Here is a 25,473-nt window from a genome sequence, read left to right as displayed (position 1 = left end):
CTCATGTTCCAGCCACTAAAGTTGCTGTCTAAACTCTTTCCAGCCCGTCCAAAACCAGATTGCCATATATGAGACACAGACCGTACAGGTCTCCCAGTATCGGCCCTAGTTCATCATAGCCAGAGTCACCATGTAAGTGTCACACGACACATCCACACACATGCAGCCATTTAAGTTTAGGTATTTTATAACTTCCATTTTCTAAATAGAGATCCTCTGTGGTCACCCATGCCTTTTTGAATTTCGTCACCATTTGTATCTCTACCATCTCCTTAATGGAGGCTTTCCACATCTGTGCTCTTAAAGCAAGGAGGAGGAGGAGACAGCACTCAAAGAACTTGGTACTCGGTAGGTGAGAGGCTGGCGCAAGTGCAGCATACACTTCCACGGGAACCCCACAGGAACTGCTTCTGTCCCCACGGGAACCCCACAGGAACTGCTTCTGTCCCCATGGGATCCCCGCAGAACTGCTTCCGTCCCTGCGGGAATCCCGCAGGTTCCGCGGGATTCCCGCAAACCCTGTTCCCTTGGAAGTCTCTAATGGGGAGCTCATGTAGATGGATTCAGCACTCAGGGTCTCTGGTCTTCTTAGAATAAAAACTTCAATAGATGAACTTCCTGGAGCTAAACGTAATTATGGAACACTCTAAAGGCTTTCAGAGCTTGATTATCCAATCAAATAATTCTGATTCAGACATATAGCCAGGTTACTATGGTACTGTGTCCACATACGGAAATGGGCGGATTCATAATTCCTGTGTCAGAAAGCTGTCGGGCTGTGGAAATGGGCTGTCTCTTAGGGGCTATTACCTGGAGCCACATATCTAGCAAGGAAAGACAACTGTCTGTCAGATAGATTGAGGCAGGTGCTGCAGCCACACGACTGGTCCTTGCACAAGGGCATAGCCCTGAAGATCTTTTGAGAGTGAGGTACAACTCTGATAGATCTTTTTGTCATTCATTACAAGAAAGTCCCTCAGTTCTGCTCCAGAGTAGGATCACATGGCAGACTAGCTTTGGATTCCTTCCTCATACATTGGGGAAAGGGTCTTCTGTATATGTATCCTCCTATACCTCTCATAGCAAAAACTTCTGATATTCAAGAAGGATTGATGGTCCATGATTCTAATCATCCCTTATTGGCCAATACAGACTTGGTTCCCTCTTCTTGAACTTTCATTCAAAGGTCCATTGAGGTTGGGAAATTTTTCTGACACTGGATAACTTAGGATCAAGAATCTCTACCTTATCCTGATTTCCAGTCCCTAGCCCAATTGGCTTGGGTATTGAGAGTAATCATTTCTAAAGCGCTACTAGATGTACACAGTGCTGTACACATTATATGCAGGTACTTTCTCTGCCCCCAAAGGGCTCACAATCTAAGGGGTGGGGGGTTTGTACCTGGGGTTAAGGAGGGTTAAGTGAGTTGTCCATGGTCACAAGGAGCTGCAGTGGAAATTGAACCCAGGTCACAAGGATCAAAGCCCGCTGCACTAAACATTAGGCTACTCCTCCACTCTCCTGATAGTAGAGGATTCACTCAATTTGCCTGACAGATGTTATCAGGTGTAAGATCTGTAGAGTGACTTTTTAGGCCCACATTCTTCAAAGCTTAAACATTGATCTTAGTGACCCGGAACTACTGCCTGACTGGAAAAATAATATTATTAATGTATTAGACAGTGTAACACCCATGCCCATCAAAGATAGTTCTAGATCTATTCATAGTCCCTGGTTTAGTGACAGCTTGATAAAAATGAAATGTGAATGTTGTAGACTTGATTGAGCCTGGCAAAAATCATTTATAAAGAACAGATAAACGTGGCTAAAAAGACCTACAGCGAAATACTGCTTTTACGTGCATTGTTATTACACGAGTCTGGATTATGCACGATGGCAACATGCCTCCCAATGACACTGGGTTTGTACATGGTACTCATTTGTAGGCAGTTGTCCTTGATGCCTAGTTTTCTTTTTTTTAATCAGAGGCCTCCTGCCTACCTCCAGAGTTATCTTACAAAATTCACCAAAAATGTACGCACACAACCAGGTTTTTCAGTGGCCTCTGCCTGCCTCTGGAGCACTCATATGACTGCACTTTATAGCATGATCAATGAGAGCACTACACACATCTGACCCCTGTTCCCTGTGAAGCCTTACTCAGTCGCACTCTATGATGTTCCTACTCATGGGACACAAACTGTAGACACCATTCATGCAACTTACAGGACAGTACTGTATGAAGTAAGGCAACCCCAGAGGCAGGCGGGAGGCCACCGAAAAATCTGGTTGTGTGAGCACTTCTTTGGTATCTTTTGTATGACAACTCCGAAGGCAGATTTGCTTATACACACACCGATAGTACATCATTCCAAGGTCTTTACCTTCCTTCTACTGCGTACTTTCAGTTCTCTACTGTACTACTACAACTTAGTAAAATTGGACTGTCTAGATATGAAGAAATTATTTCAACTTATAAAACAACTTACTACTTTTTCCTCTTTCACCGTTTTTGAGACTACGACAACTCCGAAGGCAGATTTGCTTATACACGCACCGATAGTACATCATTCCAATGTCTTTACCTTCCATCTACTGCGTACTTTCAGTGCTCTACTGTACTACTACAGCTTAGTAAAATTGGACTGTCTAGATATGAAGAAATTATTTCAATTTATAAAACAACTTACTTTTTCCTCTTTCATCATTTTTTAGACTACTATTCAACCATCTGCGAAGGAACTTGCTTCCTATTTTATTTATTTATTTATTTGTTACATTTGTTTCCCACATTTTCCCACCTATTTGCAGGCTCAATGTGGCTTACATAGTACCGAAAAGGCAATTGCCAGGTCCAATAGAGGAACAAATACAATTAGATGTTAGGGTCGAATAAGGTAAGTTACAGGCACGTTAGGGGTCAAAGATAGAGGTGATCTATCATTCTTTTAGTATAATGTCAAACGTGATTCAGTATAGGGAGAGTGAACTTACCAACCTACCTACCTTTTTCCTTTTAACTTGACTGTTTGAATATAAGACATTTCTTTCCTATCCAAAATTGTAGTTCCTTTCCTACTGTTTATTTATAATTTTTAGTCTGTACACTGCCCTGGTCTGCTAGTTAGTAAGGGCAGTATAGAAAATGAAATAAATGAATGAATGAAATGAATAATGCCTTTGTATTGCACCATGGTGCAACCTCACCTTGAGTACTGCATTCAATTCTGTTTGCAGTGTCTGAAAAAAGATATAGCAGAATTTTAAAAGGCTCAAAGAAGAGGGACCAAAATTATCATTGAAACTCCTCCCATATGAGGAAAGGCTAAAGAGGTTAGGGCTCTTCAGCTTGGAAAAGAGATGGCTGAGGGGGGATATGATTGAGGTCTATAACATCCTGAATGGTGTAGAACGGGTAAAAGTGAGTCAATTTTTCATTCTTTTAAATAATGGGGTTCCTAGCCCATTATAAACCATAAAGCTGTATGTCTCTGTTGATCACCCTCCCCTCACCTATCCACACCCATCCTGTTAGAATATCAATGATATGCTTTGATGTCCCCATGCATACTTCCTACCCACCCCCCTCCTCCCACCCTGTCAGACTGTCATAGTAATGCTTGAATGTTTTCACTTATATACACTGTCAGCTAGCACATTTGCTTATTTCCGATCTGAGGAAGAAGGGCAACCTTCGAAAGCTAATCAAGAAATGTATTAAGTTATGCCCAATAAAAAAGGTATCACCTTATTTTCTTTTCCATGTTTTATTTTGTTTGATTTCTATTGATAACCTTAAGAGTGGACTAACACGGCTACCACACTCCTCATTCTTTTAAGAAATACAAAGACAAGGGGACACTGAATGAAATTACTTGAAAATACTTTTAAAACAATTAGGAGGAAATATTTTTTCACTCAACGAATAGTTAAGCTCTGGAACTCATTGCCGGAGGATGTAGTAACAGGAGTTAATGTATCTGGGTTTAAGAAAGATTTGGACAAGGTCCAGGAAGGAAAGTCCATAGTCTGTTATTGAGATCGACATGGGGGAAGCCACTGCTTGCCCCAGAATTGGTAGCATGGAATATTGCTATTAATTGGGTTTCTACCAGGTACTTGTGACCTGGATTGGCCTCTGTTGGAAGCAGAATACTGGGCTAGATGGACCATTCGTCTGACTCTGTATGGCTATTCTTATGTTCTTATATGTAGTAGAGTGAGTGCTGCAGTGGATACAGGGCACTCACACATTCAGGCAGCAGATAGTTTTATAAACCAGAATAACAAGTCTTTATTGTGCTTTTATTAAAGCAGTTGGGTTCACTACATAACATAAGCCTGTCTTCTTTCTCAGGCAGGGAAGCCAGGTTAATGTAAATATTTGTTTAATGTAACCACCACAAAGTCCTGGTCTTTAATAGGCCTGACTGTAAGACACAAAACTGATTCTAACAGTCTCTGTCCCTTGTATATAAAGGCCTATCCTACCATGCAGGCTGTAGTGCTCAAACTCCTTCACAGCCATCACCCAGCTGTGGCTGGCATGGCAATCTCTCAATTATCACTGGCATGGAATGGAGGCTTCTTTCAACTACCATTGGCAAACTGTCCCCAGTGCTTCTTTAACTCTCCCAGACACAGAAGGCTTCCAAAATTTGGGTCTGTTAAGTTGGCCTGGGAAGGATGTGCTTTAAAGGGAACTAGAGTTTATCTAGGCACTTCTTCACAGGTTATAGAATCCATTTCTATCCTCCTAGGCCAATTTATTTTCTGTTCCAGACTGCATTCTTTAAAAAAATGTTGCAAGTCAATACTTCTGTAACCAGTCCAGGGGGCTCCCCAGCCAATCAAGTTTTCAGGATATCCTCAATGATTATTCATAACTACCTCAAAGTGACTGCTAACTATTGTAACAGTGTAAATCTCTTTATTTTTTTGTTACATTAACATTTCTTAGTGCTTCTATTCTTTTGTTAATGGTTGCTGCACTTATTATGTCCTATATACGTGATTCACTCATTCCATTCACTCTCACTTTTTTTAAAGCTACAATCTTTTTATAAGCAAGTTACCCAGAAAATAACAGCAAATCTGGAAATAACATATAAAATAACTTCACTGTTCCACATCTACATATACTCCAATGTCCACTGTCCGTTGGGCAGTGCTGTAAAATGACTGCTGCCCGCACTCTTAACTGAGTCCAATGTTCTTCTGTGGAGCAGAAAAGATCTGCCGAGATACGCTATACTTTCAATATGTCTTTTTCCAGGTAACTGCGCTCTATTCAATTCCTCTTCCACTGATGTCTCTATGGAAGGTCTAAGAAGTAATCAGCACCCTTCAATGTAAGGTCTTTCAACCCAGGTCTTTCAACCCAACGCTAACGTAGCGTTTCTCCCGATGGCTTCCTCAGGGGTTGCAACATTGGACTCAGTTAAGAGTGCGGGCAGCAGTCATTTTACAGCGCTAAGAAATGTTAATGTAACAAAAAATAAAGAGATTTACACTGTTACAATAGTTAGCAGTCACTTTGAGGTAGTTAACAATAGTGATGCCTGGAATAAAATAAATTGATCTCACAGCTGAACAAGATACAATGATTATTCATGAGAGAGATTTGCATGCAGTATAGGCAGTGCATGTAAATCTGTCTCATGAATATTCATTATAGATATCCTGAAAACCTGACTGGCTGGAAATCCCCCAGGACAAGTTTGAGAACCAGTGTTGTAAGTTCTTGGTTGCCTGTTACCACCTGTTAATTATCCCTTGCCTGAAGCAGGGCCTTCTGTTTCTTCACTTTTTTGTTGAAGACGATCTGCAGCTAGTGAGTCCTATATGTAAGTCTATGTTATCCTGCTTGGCCTTGGAGAAAGCAAAGTTATGTACCTGTAGCAGAATGTTTCTGAAGACAGCAGGGTAAATAGCGTTTCATACCCTCCCTCCTCTCTTGTTGGAGTTGAATTCTACTATCAGCTTAAAATTTCAATTGGCTAGGTCCTGCTGTGGCAGCAGTAGGTGGGAAAACGCATGTGCATGCACAGTGCAATATTCTAAAAAGTTGTCATAGACAAGTCAGAGAGAACATTCCTGAGCAGGCTTCATTGGATGATGTCACTCACATGTAAAGCTATTTGTGTTGCTATGCTTTGAGAATACCTGCTACAGGTAAGTAACTTTGCTTTCTACCACTTTAATCATCCAACAAAAGAAGAAAACTGATCTCATGAATCCCTCTACTACAAATTTAAGGAAACAAACGAAGGTATGATTGACTTGCACATGCAACTCTCCTATGATAATTTATTTTGTATATTATATTGTAAATTGGTAGATGTCTGTATATGATATGTGATTTTAGTGCATCTAATCACTGATAACCAACACAGTGGGGACAATAATCAATACTGCCTACTTGGAAGCAATCTTTGCAGGTGCTTTTCCCCATATATCTTGCATGAGTAATCAAAACAATACTACATATAGACTTTTGTTGTGATTATTACCCCAAGAAAATGCTTTGTGTGTAACTTTGCCATCTAAAACAATGCACATAATTTTGATTGTACAGAACCACCCCCATTGTTCAAGTGCCCACTTTTTTCTTTGCTCCAACCCTCACCCCAGGAATGCATCTTCGCAATGCAAGAAAAAATATGCAGATAGTAGAAAATACACTTGTTTTCCCTGGTATTGAGGATTGGCAGTAATCAAAGCCACAGTTATCACTGTTGCTATGTTCATATAATTAAAGTTTAGTTCATGGTTGAATTGCTAATTGTGGAAGATAAGGAAGTAAGAGTGGTAGTGCATAGGCGTAGACTGGGGGGGGGGGCAATGCCCCCCCAAACGACGATGAGGCGCCGCCGCCCCATTAGTTAAAAAAAAAAAAACACATGCAGGCACGCGCTCCTCTCCATCCGCTTGGCTTCCCTGCCCTCTCTATCTGCGTCCCGCCTTCCTCTGACGTCATTTCCTTTCGGGCGGGACGCAGACAGAGAGGGCAGGGAAGCCAAGCGGACGGAGAGGAACGTGTCCGTCTACCCCTCTCTCTTCCTCCCTCGCTCCGGCGCAGGCAGCAGTCTTTTTCAGCGTTCCTGACAGCGGTAGCGATGTACACGCTGCCTTCGGCTCTGCCCCAAAGCCTTCTCTTCAAGTTCCTGTTCCCAGCATAGGTGGGAACAGGAACTTGAAGAGAAGGCTTCCGGGGCAGACCGAAGGCAGCGTGTACATCGCTACCGCTGCCAGGAACGCTGAAAAAGCTGAAGACTGTTGCCTGCACTGGAGGGAGGGAGGAAGAGAGGGGGTAAACGGAGTCACCATCTTGGACCTCGCGGGGGGGGGGGGCAGTAGAAGGAAGATGGATGGAACTGGGAGGGGTGGGGAGCAGAGGGAAGATGGATGGTACTGGGAGGGGTGGGGAGCAGAGGGAAGGAGCAAGAGATGGATGGGACTGGGAGGGGTGGGGAGCAGAGGAATGGACCAGGAGATGGATGGGACTGGGAGGGGTGGGGAGCAGAGGAATGGACCAGGAGATGGATGGGATTGGGAGAGGTCAGGCACAGCAGAGGGAAGGAGCAGAAGATGGATGGGACGGAGGGATGGTGAGCAGAGGGAAGGAACAGAAGATGGATGGGACTGGGAGGGGTGGGGAGCAGAGGGAAGGAGCAAGAGATGGTTGGGACTGGGAGGGGTGGGGAGCAGAGGGAAGGAGCAAGAGATGGATGGGACTGGGAGGGGTGGGGAGCAGAGGGAAGGAGCAAGAGATGGATGGGACTGCGAGGGGTGGGGAGCAGATGGATGGACCAGGATATGGATAGGATTGGGAGAGGTCAGGCACAGCAGAGGGAAGGAGCAGAAGATGGATGGGATGGAGGGATGGTGAGCAGAGGGAAGGAACAGAAGATGGATGGGACTGGGAGGGGTGGGGAGCAGAGGGAAGGAGCAAGAGATGGATGGGACTGGGAGGGTGGGGAGCAGAGGGAAGCCTACTGGAAAGAAGACACTGCATAAAACAGAAGACACTGGGACCAAAGCGAATAGAAAAACTAAATGATCAGACAACAAAGGTAGATAAAAGTATTTTATTCATAATTTATTAATTGAAATGTGTCAGCTTTTTGAAATGTGTATCTGTGATATTTTGCCTGTAAATTTCAATTCCGTCCTCCATATTAGCATATTCAATTGCATATGTATATATGCAAATGATATGCTAATATGCTCCGCCCATTCTTTGCCCCCCCAAATGAAACAGTCAAACTACGCCTATGTGGTAGAGAGAGAGAGCTAGTGCAAGAAAATAGTATGGAGAAGATAAGAAAGAAAACTGGAAAGGAAAAATGATCTTATTATTATTATTATTATTATATTATTTATTGCATTTGTACCCCACATTATCCCACCTTTCTGCAGGCTCAATGTGGCTTACAGAGTAAGGTTATGATAAAGTCAATACATAATTTAAATACAGTTGATCATAAGCTGAGGTAAAAGAGGTAGTAGATGGGCAGATGTTGGGTAGGTTGTGTGGGAAGTATTTTAGGTGTGTTTGGGTGATTTGGGGAATGAATTGTATCATTGAGGGTAACTTTTGTAAGCTTTGTTAAAGAGGTATGTTTTCAGAGCTTTGCGGAAGCTGGTTAGATTGTTCATGGTTTTCAGGGTTTTGGGTAGCGCATTCCAGAACTGTGTGGTTTTGTATGCAAAGGTCGTAGCATAAGCCTGTTTGTATTTCACTCCTTTGCAGCTGGGGAAATTCAGATTAAGGAATTTGCGGGCCAATCTTTTGGCGTTTCTGGGCGGTAGGTCCACTAGGTTTAGCATATAGAGTGGGGCATCTGCGTGAGTAATTTATGGGTTCAGCAATGAGTTTAAGATCTCAGGTTACTCACATCATGTCTAACTGATAGAGTCTTAGGATGTGGACAGGAGCATTATTCTCTCTGCATTTCTTCTTCTATTTCCATTCTCATTGTACTTTTCTCTAACATCTTCTTCTTCCCACTGTTCTCCCTCTAGACGTACACAGTTATAATAGCTGTGGAGATTTTTAAAGCGTCAGTCATGAAATATCCTGAGGTATGAGTTCAAATCCCACACTCCCATGGACTTTCTGTAACCTTGGACAAGTCATTGTCTCCCTCTTTCTCAGTTTACTCAACTTTAATTTTATAGTCATAATTAATTATAACAACACTGTTCCACCTCACTTTTCTCTTTGGGAACTGTTTTGCAGACCAGGTGCCAGAAATGTTCTGCCAGATCATCTACCCCAGAGGTGGTTGTCAGTATGTTTCTGAGGCATTAAATTGTAGAGTAGTGATCCAGTTTGGATTATAGACACTACATAAGTCCAAATAATTATGAGTGGCAAAGTCTTATGTTGAATTATTACTACTAAAATTGTATTTCATCTGGACAGGGATGATTTTCAGAATCAAATTTTATTTTAGTCAGAGCTAAGCAAAAGATGCTCACTTTTGGCCTTGTTTTAAAGCATTTGGATAGTCTTTTGGAAGTAGTATTTACTTTCTAACTTGAAGTCTTTCAATCCCAAATGTATTGAATGATTTGAATCTGATTAATTGCAAATGTGCGTTTTCTTTAATTTTGCTTTTAGAACAGCTACCAATTGAGAGCTTTGAATTGTCCATAATGAATTAGGTTGTAGGGAATGGAATCTGTCTAATTCAAGAAAATATTATTAAACTTAGTCCTACACTACAGTAATAAGCACTAAGACTAAAATAATAAGTATCTCTTCATTTGTCAAGGTAGGACAGCTTTTCGTTTAACTCGATGACAGAAATTTTAAGCAGGGCAGGAGTAACCCTAGATAATGCATGTTAAGAGTCCCATAAATGAGGTTCACTATGGTTCTGTGCTCCTGCTAACTTGAGTCCTTAACTGTTTCCCCCCCCCCCCCCCCCCACCACCACCATCACCCTTTTTTGTTTCCATTCACTCTTCTCTTTCCTTACCCCCCTTTCCCTCCCCCTTCTTCTTTTCTTGCCTTGGGCTATGTGGTGTGAATGCTAAATTCTGTCCTTTCAGTTATTGTAGTTCCTTTCATTCCTCTTTTGTGAACTTAGTTTGTACACCCTGCTGTTCTGTGTGTCAGTATGTGGTGGTATACCAAGTACAAATAAAGAAAAAGGAATAAAACTGGCAGAGGACAAAGCAGGAGGTAAGAAGCACTGTACTACAACTACTGTTGACTGGATGACAATGCTCCACCCCCACCCCACCACTTTCTTTATGCTAGCAGCTGACTCACCTGGGAAAAAGCTGCCTTGAAGTCATTGAGATAATCCAGGAGCTACTTCCAATTCTCCTATTTCACCTTTCAAATGTGTTTCTTTATCATCACTGCCAGACCTATCCAGAACCTGTGGGTTATGTCTGTGGATGGAGAAACAAAATAGGTCTGTGTGATTCACTCTTTAAGGGCATTATGCAGGCAAAACCATTCAGTATTTCTCTGTCTTCAGTGGATAGTGCTTGTTTGGCAGCACATATCTAAAATCAGAATGATACAGAGAAGATTAGAATGGTCCCTGCTCAAGGATGGCACACAAATTCATAAAGTATTCCTGGACTTACCTCATTGGTATCAGGTTCTCACCATTGATCTTGAGTGAGATTTCCAATTTTTGGTGAGAAGGTTTTTGTCCTTTTTCTCCCTGGTGTTTTGACCTGTGCTTCAACAATGAGCTTGCTGTTCAGGCTTGTGGTTTTGGCAACTCTGCCTCACCTATGTATCTTTGGGCCTGCCCTAACTGAATCACTGGTCATCTCTAGTGTTATTCAACTTGTAGGGGAAGCTTTGGTTCCTTCAGTATGACTGTTTTGGAAGTATCGCGTGGAGGGGCATAATCGAACGGAAACGCCTATTTCCATGGGCGTTTATCTCTGAGAACAAGTCCGTGAAGGGGCGGGCCGAACCGAATTTTCGAAAAAATGGACGTTTTTGAGCTGGGTGTTTGCTTTTTTTTAGCGACAATGGAAACTAAAAACGCCCAGCTCAAAAACATCCTAATCCGAGCCATTTGGTCGTGGGAGGGGCCAGGATTGGTAGTACACTGGCCCCCCTGATATGCCAGGACACCAACTGGGCATCCTAGGTCAGTGCGGTGGACTTCAGAAAAAGCTCCCACATGCATAGCTCCCTTACCACGGGTGCTGAGCTCCCAACCCCCTCCCCCAAAACCCACTACCCACAAATGTACAACACTACCATAGCTCTTAGGGGTGAAGGGGGCACCTACATGTGGGTACAGTGGGTTTTGGAGGCCTCCCATTTACCATCACAAGTGTTACAGGTGGGGGGATGGGCCTGGGGCCACCCGGCTGAAGTGCACTGCGGTACCCACTAAAAGTGCTCCAGGGACCTGCATACACGCAGGCCTCTAGGACTGGTTGCTGCTATATAACATTGGCACACCAGTTGACACCTGAAGACTAATCTCTCCGAAAACGTCCTTTATTGGAATAACTGCCTTTACTCACAGTTAACTGCAGATCAGGGGTTGTGCCCCACTGGCAACGAGTCTCCCTGGTACTGAGATGAGCAGTAGGTCAGAGCTGGCAGAATGCTGTACAATGCCTTCTTTCAGCCACATTCAAGGGAAGAACTAAGTTGTCTAACGTGGCTAACACAGGAAAGGGAACTAAAACTGGCTTACAAAAATGGCCACTACCGCATGGACTACAACAGGAAACACAACAGGGCACACTCTGACCCAGTAGGCAGGGGGAAAAGCACCATGGGAGAAGAGCCTACCAACTACCAACATCGTGAGACTGTAACACAAGCTAATGAAATCACGGAGCCCAATACCCTACACCCACCACAATGCAATGCTGATGTGACCCTGTACTGCACCCGACAGCCACATCTGACCCAGGGAAAGGCTGTGACAGGATCGAACACATTCTGCTGTCATGGAGGTGGGTACGGCATTTGAGGCTGGCATACAGGCTGGAAAAAAGTTTTTTAAGTGGGTTTTTTTTGGTGGGAGGGGGTTAGTGACCACTGGGGGAGTCCGGGGAGGTCATCCCCAATTCCCTCCAGTGGTCATCTGGGCAGTTGGAGCCCATTTTTGGGACTTGTTCGTGAAAAAAAAGGGTCCAAAAAAAGATGACCCAAAATTGCGGTAAAAACGCCTTTTTTTTCGATTATCAGCTAAAGACGACCATCTCTCCTCGGCTGATAACACCCCAGTTCCGCCTCCACCACGCCTCCGACACGCCCCCGTCAACTTTATTCATTCCCACGACGGAGTGTAGTTGGAAACGCCCAAAATCGGCTTTCGATTATACCGATTTGGGCGCCTTTGCGAGACAAACGTCTATCTCCCGATTTAGGTCGCACTATAGGCGTTTTTCTCTTTTGAAAATAAGCTGGATAGTCATCCAATCAGGAAATCTAGGACCTCACATCTGTTTAAATTTTTTTTTCAGCATATGTACACTTGCTTTGCTCTTAAGTTTGACATATCTCTGCGTTTAGCTATAGGTTGGGGTTTCCCATATTAGTCGACAATTTATTCTCTAAACTGTTTCAGAAGCAGAAAATGATGCGCACAATAATGGACTTTGCCTCTGCACAGATTGGAGACTATTGGGCTCATTTTCGAAAGAAAAGGACATCCATCTTTCAACATAAATCGGAAGATGGATGTCCTTCTCCCAGGGACATCCAAATCGGTATAATCGAAATCCATTGCAAGGATGGCCAAAGTTCAAGGGGGCATGTCAGAAGCGTTGCGAAGGCGGGACTTGGGCATGCCTAACACTTGCATGTCCTTGACCCATAATCGAAAAAAACAAGGACATCCCTGACAAACACTTGGACGTTTTCACCCGGACCTGTTTTTCTTACGACTAAGGCACAAAAAGGTGCCCGAAATGACCAGATGACCACCGGAGAGAATCAGGGATGACCTCCCATTACTCCCCCAGTGGTCACTAACCCCCTCCCACCCTCAGAAAACATCTTTCAAAATATTTTGTGCCAGCCTCAGATATCATGCTCAGGTCCGTGACAGCAGTATACAGGTCCCTGGAGCAGTTTTAGTGGGTACTGAAGTGCACATCAGACAGGTGGACCCAGGCCCATATCCCCACTACCTGTTACATTTGTGGAGTAAACAGCGAGCCCTCTAAAACCCACCACAAACCCACTGTACCCACATCTAGGTGCCCCCCCTTCACCAGTAAGGGCTGTGGTAGTGGTGTACAGTTGTGGGTAGTGGGTTTTAGGGGGCTCAGCACACAAGGTAAGGGAGGTATGTACCTGGAAGCAATTTATGAAGTCCACTGCGGTGCCCCCTAGGGTGCCCAGTTGGTGTCCTGGCATGTCAAGGGGACCAGTGCACTACAAATGCTGGCTCCTCCCATGCCCAAATGGCTTGCATTAGGACGTTTTTGACATGGACGTCTTTGGTTTCGAAAATTGCCGAAAGTCAGAAACGTCCATGTCTAGGGACGACCAAATCTAGGGACGTCCAAATTTAAGGATTTGGACGTCTCTGATGGTATTTTCGAAATGAAAGATGGACGTCCATCTTGTTTCGAAAATACGGGTTTCCCCGCCCCTGGATTTCGCTGTTTAGCAAGGACGTCCAAATCACAACTTGGACGTCGCTTTCGAAAATGCCCCTCCACGATGCCTATAATCATTATCTTTTTTTCCCTTAACAATTGGTTGGTCATCTTCTGATATCTTACACTGAGATTTTCCCTTATCTGTCACTTGGATGTCTTGTAGGTCCTTTCTCAGTTTACTGTTTTTCTTCTCAAGAAAATGGTGAGATCAGTTTTTAATTGCATGCTTCTGCAATATTCCTATTCACAGGCCACTGCTAGACCTTGAAAAGTATCACCTGGTTTATAGCCTCTGATTCTGGTTGAGTTCCAGCGGTCTTGTCTACTGTGGCCCCCTTCTCTTTCCTTGGTGAAAAGGAACTGCTTCTTCTCCTTTGGCCAAGTATCCATTACAGTTTTCAACTGTTTGCTTCTTACATGCATAACACCTTAAATCTGCTTGATTATGGAAGTTCAGCAGATTAGGGCTAAGCTGCTACTTGGATGGGAGTTTATATCTTTGTTGGCTGATGTTGCTTCAGGATTAGCTGTAAGACATATCCATAGGAGCCAACTCTGTGGGTGCTGTGGGTGCTTGAGCACCCCTAATATTTAGAAAATTCCTTGTATGTATCCAGGGAGGGGTTATTTCTATTGGGCTTAGCACCCCCAATAATTTTGAAAAGTTGGCTCCTATGGACATATCCCAGTAGAGCTGTATTTGGCTTCATTTTTATCCAGTTAAAAAAAAAAGGAAAGAGATATGGCTATCTGGATTCCCTTTTCAGCAATGAGGCCTGAGCAGTTAATGCAAAGGACTCTGAGTTCCCTCCTCCCACAACGTTAATATATTTCCCTAACTCTGATGCTTCATGTTTGCTCAACCTGGTTCACATATGTTTTTCCTATGGATGGCAACCATTTCTATCTAGGTCACACAAAGATGCAGCTATACACTTCTTTAGCTTCAGTCTTATATGAAAGTCATTGTCTTCCACTCTCCCATGTTTTTATTTTGATAGCTACTTCTGATTGCAAATCTCTCAGGCTTGGTTGTTGTCTGTAGCAGAAATAACCTTCAGTTCTTTTCATATTATTTTTGGATAAATCACCTGCTAATATTACTCAGAATTTTTTTTCTGTCCAGTTTTCTTTCTACACTGTATAATTCTGATCCTTTAATTAAAGATTTTGATCTTAATTCTGATGGAAGGGAATTTTATTTATTTATTTATTTATTGGGATTTATTAACCGCCTTCATGAAGAGATTCACCCAAGACAGTGTACAGCAGGCACAGTTTAACATAAAACTTACAATTTTGTTAACAGCATAACAATAGTAAAATGACCAAGTATATACTATATCAAGGCTGCCTGATATGATAAAGCTAAAGAATGTATCTTTTTTGATCTAACCTGAACAAGTGGTAGAAATTGAAGGGCTGGGTAACCACGTTGATGTGACGTCTTATTTCCAGTTGCAAAGAAGAAAAGAGGATATATAATATAGGGCTGACCCATTGAGGATTCAAAATACAAAAGTACACAGTTTCAATAATAATTGAAATTCAATATGCAACCAATACAATTTCAACAAAAGTGGGGTCGCTCAATCATATCTTCCTACCTTATAAACAAGACATACTGTGGTATTCTGTACTGTTTGTAATCTCTTCAATAGCTTTTGGGTATTTAATATTTACTATATTACAAAATAGTCTAGTTGTGAAATTATTAGCGATTGGACCAGTATTTTAAATTGATCAATAAGAAGGTTTGGATAGCTTCCTAAAAGAAAAGTCCATAAACCATTTTTAACATGGACTTGGGGAAAATCCACTGCTTATTTCTAGGATAAGCAGCATAAAATGTATTGTACTGTTTTGCGATCTTACCAGGTACTTGTAACCTGGATTAGCCACTGTTGGAAACAGGATGCTGGGCTTGATGGACCTTCGGTCTGTCCCAGTATGGCAACACTTATGTACTTATATACTTATGGCTTTCCCTGCTGAATTTTATTTCAGGAGTTCATTTGAGGATAAGAGGTTTTCATCATCCTTTTTCAGGTTGGTAGCCTTCTTTATCTATTGCATTATTTTATACACATTCCATTCGAAGTAGCTTTTCTTTAGCTATCACCTTGTTCCTCTTTCAGGCTTCTGGGCTCACATTCCAGCATGGATTGAGAAGAGCGTTCTGAATAAGTTTTGTATGATCTGTCATTAAAGAACTGCTTCTAAATTCACAACCATTGTTCCTACACTTTGAATATAGTCCTGAGATGAAGCCTTTGCTGTCTCAAAACTTTCTACTTTGAGATTGCAACTTCTGTATGTAGTCTTTTTTGGATATATTTTGCAAATATAGGCAAGGTCTTTCTTATCACTTTTACCTAAGTTCAAAATCTTAGCTATATTACAAGAATTTTCTTGTTTTCTAATGGCAGCTCAACATTATTTTGGAAGCAGCCTGGATACTCCTTTTTGTTTTCCAATTTTCTTCTTTCAGAAAGGAGTGAATCTATTCAATGTCTCTTTGCCTTTTGAAAACAGGTTGTCCCTGTTATGTGGTGTTGAATATTTCTCCATTGAGATCTTGCTTTGGGAGTCTCCAGGACCCTCATTATTAGTGAGATATTCCTAAGAAGTTCTATTATTTCTGTCCATTACCTTTCTGTGCTAGCTGCTGTTTTGGGATTTATGTGCATGCTAACTTCCCCCTCTTCCTCCTCCTCCTCCTCTTTTAAAATGCTTCAATTGTTCTCTTCAGTAATCCTCAATAAAACAATCTCCCCCATCATTGGCGGACATACATCATGTATCATCCATTTGGAGGTTCCCAGGCTCCATATTCTGAAGATCGTCATCTTTGTTTGTGACACTTTCAGTGTTATCTATTCTTCAGGAAGCTGGCATGAGAATCTAGTTGTTCCTTCTCCATCTGAGAAGCATTATTTTTTTGTTTTGGCAATGGATCTCTTTGCTTCATTCATGGCACATTATGTTCTGTTATTCTCCCACCCATATTCAGGACTGCTTTGTTATAACCTACAGGTTCTGGTCTGGTCTGATGTTGATGAAAAGGAAGAAAAATTATATCTGCTAATTTTCTTTCCTTTAGTCACACCAGACAAGTCCAGAAGCCTACCCCTAGCATATTTCTGGGCTTCAGCCTTGCCATTGGTTTTTATTTCCTTCCAGTACGACAGTCCCTGTTTTTTTCTGGTTTATCTAAAAGATGCTGACACGGATGCCTCATGGAGTTAAAAGGAAACGATCACATATCACTTTTTTAGTCAAAATACTGATGGGCTCATTTTCGAAAGAGAAGGGCGCCCATCTTTTGACACAAATCGGGAGATGGGCATCCTTCTCCCAGGGTCGCCCAAATCAGCATAATCGAAAGCCGATTTTGGGCACCCTCAACTGCTTTCCATAGCGGGGACGACCAAAGTTCCTGGGGGCATGTCATAAGCGTAGCGAAGGCGTGACTGGGGTGTGCCTAACACATGGGTGTCCTCGGCCGATAACAGAAAAAAGAAGGCCATCCCTGATGAGCACTTGGCCGACTTTACTTGGTCTGTTTTTTCTTGTGACCAAGCCTCAAAAAGGTGCCCAAACTGACCAGGTGACCACCGGAGGGAATTGGGGATGACCTCCCCTTACTCCCCCAATGGTCACTAACCCCCTCCCACCCTAAAAAAAACTTTTAAAATATTTTTGCCAGCCTCAAATATCAAGTATCATACTCAGCTCCATGACAGCAGTATGCAAGTCCATGGAGCAGTTTTAGTGGAGGCGGACCCAGGCCCACCCCCCCTACCTGTGAGCCCTCCAAAACCCACCATAAACCCACTGTACCCACATCTAGGTGCTCCCCTTCATCCTTAAGGGCTATGGAAGTGATGTACAGTTGTGGGTAGTGGGATTTGGGGGGTTTTGGGGGGTTTTTGGGGTGCAGCACACAAGGTAAGGGAGCTATGCACCTGGGAGCTTTTTCTGAAGTCCACTGCAGTGCCCCCTAGGGTGCCCGGTTGGTGTCCTGGCATGTCAGGGGGACCAGTGTACCACGAATGCTGTCTCCTCCCATGACCAAAGGGCTTGGATTTGGTCGTTTCTGAGATGGGTGTCCTCGGTTTCCATTATCGCCGAAAATCGGGGATGACCATCTCTAGGGATGACCATCTCTAAGGTCAACCTAAATGTGGAGATTTGGGCATCCCCGACCGTATTATCAAAACGAAAGATGGCTGCCCATCTTGTTTCGATAATACAGGTTTCCCCGCCCCTTTGCGGGGACGTCCTGCGAGGACACCCTCAGGAAAACCTGGGCGCCCCGTTCAATTATGCCCCTCTACATGGCTTTGCCTGTGTGGTGTCCTTATGGTGCAAATCACACAGAACTATTTTGTTTCTTTGTGTTTGTTGACTGGTTTATTGTAACTAATGGAATGGGAGGGGGAGCTAAAATGCAAAAACTAATTAACACAAAAATGTTCTTTTCTAATATCCCAGTCAGAAAATATTTTAAACTCTAACAGGGCAGTAGGAAGAGTGAGACATTCTCTATCTCCTCTAATCTTGGGAACACACTTCAGAATTGTGAGCAATCCTTCAACCTCACGTGCCAGGATTTGGCTGTTTTCTGTTCCATTGGTTTCTGATTAACTGTTTTTCTTACTTCTCATTAAATTTCCATTGATTTATGTGTGGTTAAGATTATATTTCATATTTTTCAAGGCACCCTGAGGAGGGTGTTTGTTTTTTGTTTGTTAGATTCATGATATGGTAGGTACTTTCTCTGTCCCTAGTGGGTTCATAATCTAAGATTTGTACCTGAAGCAATGGGGGGTTAAGTAACTTGCCCAAGGTGCCAAGAAGCCACAGTGGGGATTAAACCCAGTTCTTAGTCCAATGCACTGTTAGGCAACTGCCCTACAACATATAGATGCCTTCAATAATAATAAGAAAATAAGGACAAATTTATTTGAAATCATTTATATACCACTTCCTCAGTAGTAAGTGTCCAAAGTGGTAATCAAAAGTGCCTGCCAAACTGCACCACAATATTATTCTTAAACAAAAGAGAAGGTTGTATAATCCATGATAAGTCTTACAATGTACAATGCTTAAGATCTGTTGATATTACTATAACAAATATGGCACAAATAGCACAACTTAAAACCTTCTCCTTTAAGCTAATATAAGCCATATTAACTAAGCCATGCTAATGATTCACCATTAAGAGCACATTTTGGTATGCATTAATGTAAAATGTGCTCTATGATTTAGTATAAAACAGAAGCCTTACCAGAATCATGTGCTAATGCATGCTACTACACTGTGGAAGCAGTTAACTACATCTCTGAAGATGTAGTTAAAATTCCACAACAAAATATTGCTAATGTGCACGATTGTAATGCATGTTAATGCTGGAGAAGGACGTTTGCATTTTTGGTCTTCTCGTTCCCAAACCCCTTGTATTTATGTAAAATTCCAGATTAGAAATTTGACATGGATTGTATTAGTGATTTTAACGCACATTGAGGGGCATTTTTGATATGATGCCTAAGTCCGACTTTGGACGTTTTGCTGAAAATGTCCAGAATCCAAGTGGCGAATTAAAGGATTTTCGAAAAAGCAAATTGTCTATCTTTTTTTTCACCCTAAAATGGCCACTTGCTAGATGTTTTTATGCTCTGTGTATTTACCTTTTTGGTCCACTTAAAAAAAAAAAAAAAAAAGTTCAAGTGAAAAACGCATAAAACCAAGCCATTGGGATATAGGAGGTCAGATGCAGGACCGGCAGCCCCCAGTTTGACCATCCCTGATCCTCCCAGGACCATTTCCATCAAAAGAAACAGCTCATCACAAACCAGACAAAAGGAACCAGTAGTTGTACTGACTTTCTCATTCCTGCAGGCAGCATAACGTTTGCTGGCCGACATTCCCAACTACTTGAAAGGCCTGCCCAGCCTGACTGCAGGCCAGCACTCCCTGCCAACCCCCTAGGTTCCTGAGGGGCTGCCTTATCTCTCTCTTTTAAAAAAAAACTTTATGTTCCTGAACAGGGAAATAACGGGAAAGATGAGAAGCCCAAATCCTCCAACATTCTAGACCAGCATCCTTTTTTCAACAACAGCTAGTCACAATGACTAGCTGTTGTTGAAAAGTGGATGCTGGTCTAGAATGACCTTTGGTCTGACCCATATGGCAATTTTTATATTCTTAGATGCATATAAAAACAATAACCACTAAATAAGACCATATGAGCATTAGTCATTGCTGATAAAAACTAAATATAAGTAAATTCTTATCCGGTCACACATAACATAGTTCCTCTATACATAAGACAAGGGAACACATAGGGATTACTGCTACAGTGCAAATATCTTAAGGGTTTTCTAAAAAAAATTTGAAACGTTTACAGACTATTACATTTTTTTCCTCCCGCTGCTGCTTCATATTTGTTCATTAGAAAAATAGTATTCCACTACCCATTAAAATCCACTAAAGAAATATTTTTCCAATTATTTAAAATTTGCTTGAGTGTCAGGGTTAACAAATAATCAAAGAGTGAATCTTGAAAGATTAGATTGCAGTACCCTAGATTTCAATATGACCAACTTGTAACAAATTTTGTTCCCTGAAGACTCTTTCTCACACTTTTTCCCCAATGTAGATGATGTTTGGGGCAAAATAAATAAATTAAATACATAAAACCCACCCACCCACTTACACACATGGGAAAGAGTTCCTGACCTGTTAAATAGTACAAACATTTGCCATTTGCCTTACCTATCTTTGGCAATTTACACAGTGTCCACATCACCCTGTTTACTAAGAAAAATATCATATGAGTAGTCCCAGATATTGATATCTTAATGGTCTTGGCCCAAGAAACCAACTCTATTCTTTATCTGTCAGTAATGTATCCAGATCCTTCTCCAAAACTTTTGACCACTTTGGATCACAGTTGTTATTAGTACTCCTCTCCCCCCCATAGTAGCATATGCTTGCTGTATCCTAGGCTGCTATACTTTCCAAGAGCTCCATGGGTGTCCACCATGTGAGCAGTCTCAATTCTGCAGGCAGGTGTCTTCACTGAGGCAGAGACTACAACTCTGATGTATCTGTAGCTGCTTTTGTGACATCCTCTCCTCGAGGTCTTTCTGTAGGGGGGGGGGGGGGAGTTTATCGAATCTCACAGGCCGAGTGACACATTGTGCTTGGGCAACAGCATGGGGACTCTTCCACCTCTGAAGTTGGCAATGAGCATATCGGAGTTTCAGTCAAGTCATCCAGCTGAAAGAAATGTATCTGCTTGTGCATCAGGGGCTACAGAGTCAATGACATTAGAAGCAAAAAAAGAATAAAGGTAAACACATCAGTTAAGGAGCTCTTCTTAAGCACATCCTGTGTCAGCCATCTTGCCCTTAAATCCTTTGTCCATTTTATCTACGTATTCTGTTTATCCCCTTTTTTGTCTTATTTATTGCACCCTGGAATCTAGCTCATCCCTTCTGTTTTATCATGTACTGAGTTTTATTGAATGGTCATGCTATATCTGCATTGTTGTTCTTGTAAATATTGAGGTATAGTGCTGTAAAAATCAAATAATAGGACATTATGGAATTGAATCTGCCAGGAAGGGCATAGACTGTTATGAAGCTGGTAAGTTTAGACATTGCTAATCACCAAGTATTTCTTAGTGATGAAATGACACTAGCCCAGTCTCCTTCTCCATTATTGATTTTGTTGACCATCCATCTATTAATTATTCCATAAGGCATCCCTTGGTGACCAAAATAAGTGTGATACTGTTTTACCCACCAGTGTATGCCATCGTTGGTGTTCCCCTACCCTCTCTTCTGAGTGGACTGGGAACTAGGAGTCGCTGCAAAAGAATGTGGAACAGCTGGGTCTGTTCCCCATTACAGCTCCACTGGGGTTGTAATGTGATCGGCCTTACTTCAGACCCACACACATTTATTTATCCATACATTCTTTCTTCTTGTTTTTATTAAGTTATACAGAAAAGGTTAGTCTTCTTTCTGCTGAAGATTCAAAACAAAACTAGTTAAATAAAATAGGGCTTAAAGAGATAATTTTCTCTTTTTTTCTTCTTTCTTTTCCTTCTTTTTTTAAAGTATCAGATTGAGAAGAGGTCAAACTTTAAGCTGCCCACAAAAGTAAATTAAAAACAGGTCCTCTTGGGGAAAAAAAAACAGAAACAGAAATACAGAACTGAAAAATATGTTAAGTAGTAAAGGAGCAATTCTGGTAATTTTTCAGGAATTGATTTAGTCTGGGTGAATAAACAGTCTGTCAGCTTTGAAAGATGCATGAAATGGCTTTCAGCCTCTCTTTCTAGGAAACACAGCAGGGTTTTCTTTTCATATTGCTCAAATGCTCCCTCCACATATGTACCCCAATGCACATCCTATATCTTTTTTTGTTTCATACGGAACAACCATACTGCTTGTGATTGCAGCTTCCTACATTCTGTTTATAGAAAAATAATTACCATTACTTTGGGCTGACTAAGAATGTATCAGCTCCAGAGACCAAGTAATGAATTTCTGAGAACAACACAGATAAACTATAGCAAAACTGGAGTGTAAAATAGGGCCTGACACCTATGAGGGGAAGCTAGCATAATACTGGCTACTGTAGAAACTAAGAACGAGAGAAGAAAACTAAGCCATTTCCATGTCATTTCTTCTTCTTTTTTTTTTCTCGTTTTGGAAGCAATGTCAGAAAGAATGTTTGTGCTATCAGGAAACGGTACATACTATTTGGAAATAGTGTATGCTCTTTCCAAAACAGGGAAAAAAAATCAATATTTTGTTCTATCATTTCAGGCCATAAACAACATGAAAATCTCCCATGTTGTTTTAGATGAATGCACATTTGTAATGGAAACCTAGCAACTATATTCAGGGAAAGGCAGAGGTCAAGCAAAGAATCAAGAAGTTATAGTGTCTAGTTACAATGACAGTGAATAAAAGTTGGCTATCACTAGACTTTGAGAGAGCATCTGGCCACTTCTCATATCTCAGCAGAAGATATCAGCTTTGCAGACCACAAAGGTCCCATCCAACATGAGAGCTCTGTGTTCTCTAAACCTCCTGTACTTATAATATCTTTGTTGGTTCAGTAAAAAGTATTACTACCTGTAAAGATTCTAGTTTTCATCAGAATCAATACAACTACTAGGATTCAAGTATAATACAACCCTGAAGAGAGTTATGAGGTTATCAAGCTGCATTAGGGCAATGACCTGTTTTAATGCGATTTAAAGGACACTAACCCAAATTGTCTTGCTCTAACGCAGCATTAGTTAAGTCATCACAGAGAAAATAGTAATTTTACATTTACATGTTTTACATTTACATGGTAGAAAATTAAATCAAAAAACAAGAACCACTATATAGGGAATACACAAAACATGGCTTGGATAACTGAGAGGAACCATTTTCTACACTAATATTTACTTTATTTTTTAGTGATACATCTGCTGTTTATTTTTCACTAGGGAGTTTTATCCATTTATTACATTTACATGAGACACTTATACCCCGCAAAGTCCCTAAAGAGCTCCAAGCAGTTTACAATAAGAAATTAACAGCTGGACAATCCCAACAAAATACATAATAAAAGGTATATAACAATTATTTATGAAAGTTCAAAAAAGGTAAGTATTAAGTGTTTTCTTGAACTGTTTGGACTGGGTAATTAATCTAATATCTAACGGTAAAGAATTCCACCACTTATCAGATTGAAATGAAAATAAGCTATCGAACACTAACCAAAAGATAATGCCCTTAGGGCTAGTATATTGTAATAATAGTGCCAATCTATCTGAAAAATCACTATGGTGGTGTGAAAGAGCGACCAGATCCGATATATATTCTGGAGCAAACCCATGTAATATAGAAACAGTAATTGTGCAAAGCTTGAAGATGGCACATGCTTTAACAAATACATGTAAAACAGCTCATTACAATGTAAATATTATGCAAATGCTAAACCATGGCTTGCAATGGGCACCAGGTGCACACTGCAAGTCACAGTATAGCCAGTAAATGTTTACTATTCTGGGAGAATTGGGTCTCAAAACCATGACCAGATTCTATCAGGCTGCATCATAAAGGGGCTGTGGTCAGGGCCGTGCCTAGGGTCTCTGGCGCCCCCCTGCAGACTATCAGTTGGCGCCCCTACCCCCCGTGAAAATGATCACGCCCCCCCCCCCCCCCCCCCCGGTGAAAATGATCGCTCACCACTTGCCACACTGACAGGAATTGTCAGCAATATTCTTAGAAACAAATTGCTATACATTGCAAAATAAGATAGCAGATGTAAATTCTCAAAGTGGACATATTCCAAACGCTAGACAAAAATTAAACTGAACCCCCAAGATGCCAGACTCTGCATACAATGCAACACCACAGAAACAGAAAATGTCCCCTAGTACTGTGCAAAATATAAAGACTGCAGATGTAAATTTGAAAAAAACTAACAAGAACCAATCACCACTTTACAAATTAACAAATAGAAATAAAACAAATATAGAAAATAAAATAATACCATTTTATTGGACTAATACATTTAGCTTTCAGAGGCCAAAACATCCTTCCTCAGGTCAATACAGTATAGTGCTGTTACAGTATCCTATCCTGACCTGAGGAAGGGGGTTTTGTTCTCCGAAAGTTAGTCAAAATGTATTAAAATTAGTCCAATAAAAAGATTACCTATTATAAACATTTATTAACACAGCTACAATACTACTATATCCTAAAGCAAAAAAATAAAAGTAAATATTTTATTTACAGTTTGTTGTCTCTGGTTTCTGCTTTCCTCATCTTCTTTTCACTGTCTTCCTTCCTTCCATCCAGCATCTGTCTTTGTTCTCTCTCTGCCATCCAGTGTCTGCCCTCTCTGCTGTCCCCTTCATCCAGTGTCTGCCCTCTCTCCCTGCCCCTTCCATCTACATCTGCCCTCTATCTCAGCACCTTCCATCCACCATCTGCCCCTGTCTGCCCTCTCTCTCCCCCTTCCATTCACTGTCTGCCCTTTCTATCGCTTCCATCCACTGTCTGCCCTTTCTCTCTGTCCGCTCAATCCACCATTTGCCCTCCCTCTCCCATCCATCTAAGGTCTGCCCTCCCTCTGACTCCCCCTTCCATCTAGGATCTGTCCCCTCTCTCTGCCCCTTTTTTTCAGCCCCCAGTTCCAGCCCCACTATCCCACCAGTCCCCAGTTTCAGCCCTAGCCCTTTTCTCCCACCAGTCTTGAGCTTCGGCCCCCAGCCACTTCTCCATGTCCCCTTTTCAGCCCCCAGTTTCAAACCCAGCCCTTTTCTCTCACTAGTCCCAAGCTTCAGCCCCAGCTACTTCTCCCTGTCTTCTTTTCAGCCCCCAGTCCCCACAGTTTCAGCTCTTGTCCCTTTTCAGCCCCCAGTCCCAGTACTAGCCCCCTTATCCCACCTACCCTCCTTTTCAGCCCCCAGTTCCAGCTCCAGCTCCCTTCATCCACATGCCTTGCATTAGGGCCTCCCCTTTCAGCCCCAGACCCCATCTGGGCTCCCCTCCCCATCCCCTTCTCCCATCTGGGCACCCCATCCCCTTCTCCCATCTGGGCACCCCACCCCATCCCTACCCCATCCCCTTCTGTCATCTGGGCTCCCCTCCCCATCCCCTTCTGTCATCTGGGCTCCCCTCCCCATCCCCTTCTGCCATCTGGGCTCCCCTTCCCCATCTGGGCCCCCCATCCCATCCCCTTCTGTCATCTGGGCTCCCCTCCCCATCCCCTTCTCCCATCTGGGCACCCCATCCTCTTCTCCCATCTGGGCTCCCCACCCCATTCCCTTCT

The 25,473-nt window shown here is 42.2% G+C and overlaps 1 protein-coding gene, 1 long non-coding RNA gene and 1 other non-coding gene across 4 annotated transcripts in view; 2 read left to right on the top strand and 1 right to left on the bottom strand.

Annotated features, from left to right (window-relative positions):
- Nucleotides 1-25,473, top strand: part of ASTN2 (astrotactin 2) — a 1,362,231-nt gene that overhangs the window by 1,125,106 nt on the left and 211,652 nt on the right. The window lies entirely within an intron of this gene.
- The window catches only part of LOC115472784, a 477,801-nt gene that overhangs the window by 376,709 nt on the left and 75,619 nt on the right, over nucleotides 1-25,473 (bottom strand). The gene's annotated exons all lie outside the window — the stretch shown is intronic.
- On the top strand, nucleotides 10,506-10,610 carry LOC115473608. Its single transcript, XR_003942701.1, has one exon. It is a non-coding gene; the product is annotated as a U6 spliceosomal RNA (small nuclear RNA).

This window comes from Microcaecilia unicolor, chromosome 6, assembly GCF_901765095.1.
Source record: "Microcaecilia unicolor chromosome 6, aMicUni1.1, whole genome shotgun sequence".
Taxonomy (NCBI): domain Eukaryota; kingdom Metazoa; phylum Chordata; class Amphibia; order Gymnophiona; family Siphonopidae; genus Microcaecilia; species Microcaecilia unicolor.
This window is presented reverse-complemented; position numbering and strand designations above follow the sequence as displayed.